Below are 1,879 nucleotides of genomic sequence, written 5' to 3'. Positions count from 1 at the left end.
CGTGGAGAGGGGCGTCCCTAGCCTTTTGTATACAACAAGCAGCCTATCAATTGATTTCAATGTTGCAGCACCGCATGGGCGGCGGCGCGCTGTCAAAATTACAACTGCTCCTATTAGTACAATTACTCTAAATTACCGTTACTAATATTACTCTAATACAATCAAAGATTGAACAACCCCCTCAGCAGTTCTAGAGGGTGGTATTCAACAGCTTCGTCAGTAACCACTTTCGCAGGGCCAGGATGGCGAGTCAATTATTTATGGATCGTTACAAAGTAGTTCTCGCGTCTGGCCATAGAAAGTATGTGGTCTGCATTGTGCGCACGTTTTTTGTCTAGTACATGTTGGAAACGTAGTGCTTAACCTTTATTTGAGTCACAGCACTAGCAATATGTCTAAGAGAACTCTATCCCTGATCATGTGCCCCGAAGACATTGAAGAAGTAGGATATCTAAACACGGCGTTGGCTCATGAAGGAGTGGTTGCTGTGGGGGCATCACATCTTGATAAATGTCGATATGAATTTCTATAAAGCTTCGTTTGGTGCAATGTATCTTGCACGTATTCTGCTGATTACTTAATGACCGGTAAAAAATTGATAAGCGTTTTTACACCATGGTATTGCAAAAAAATTTGCCTCATTTCCCGAGCTCGTATCGTTCAACATTTTTTTAACTTTATTCGCACATGAAGAAATGATATACTATGGTATATCAATAAATTGAAAAATATTTTGTGTTCGTATGCAAACTTTCTGAATAGATGAATAGTAGGTTCTTAATTGTTTTATTTTGTTCTATTTACGCAAGTTTGCATCCGAGGAATTTGTGGTAAGAAACAGAAGTAAATGATGTGAAGTGAAAAATGAAGAGTCTGTGACATTCACAGTGCTTACTGCAAGTCACAGCAGCGCATACAAATGATTCTACGGGCACCTTATGAACAATATTATATCTTCTACAAAAGATAAATTATAACATGAACTGCCACAAGTGCCCGAGCTGTGATCTGGTTGACGTTTTCGCTTCTATTGTTTAGACTAGTGCTTGACAGAATAAACCATTATTTTCGCTGCAATAGAAGTGTCAAAGCAGATTTGCGACCATGATGAACGGAAGGCTGAAAAATGTTTAGTCAGTATCCACAACTACACTCGCACGCGGTTTCAGCGAACGGTCTAATGCGCTAAATATTTGCCGCCTGTAGCGAAATGAAACGAATTTCTCTGATGCTTTCGTTCAATGCGGATGCGTTATCTTCACTGGAGGAAGGAAGGAAGGATTCTGCCTCCTGAAAACAAAACTGCGGGTATAGTAGGCAGTAATTTTCGCCTGTAAACCGAACTGTCTCAGCGCCCGTCAAAATTACGTTCTTGATGATTGAGACTGTGTAGACCTCCAATCAATTTCTCTAAAGGCCGGGGGAGCACGGGCGCGCATCACATTCACCGCAGATAGTGCTCAAAATATAAAAGAATCAGAAAAAGTAAAATAAAAAACGAATCAATAAGATCAACTTACCTGAACTTCGCGGCATGATGTGTCTTTATGGCAGCGGACACCCCGAATTCAATTCCCACAACCTACAGTTTCTCATGAGGGACCTAATTTTGTTTTCCCTCTTTCCCATTCCCCCGGTGTAGCGTAGCCAACCGGACGTTATTCTGGTTAAACTCCCTGCCTTCTACTTATCTCTTTCCCTCCCACCTATTTTACGTGAGTATCGCTCAGTAAGTTTCGCGTGCTAGATATAGAGAATAATTTGCTCCATCGGGGTCCGTTATATTCGGGTTCGAATATGTGACAAATACTACTTCTGGCAGCCAAGAATGTTGAAGATCACGCGCACAGGAGGCGAGTCATGCAAAGCGGATGGAACA

This window comes from Dermacentor andersoni, unplaced genomic scaffold (assembly GCF_023375885.2).
Source record: "Dermacentor andersoni unplaced genomic scaffold, qqDerAnde1_hic_scaffold ctg00000044.1, whole genome shotgun sequence".
NCBI classification, from domain to species: Eukaryota; Metazoa; Arthropoda; class Arachnida; order Ixodida; family Ixodidae; genus Dermacentor; species Dermacentor andersoni.
The sequence above is the reverse complement of the archived record's forward strand: the minus strand, read 5'-3'. Positions refer to the sequence as shown.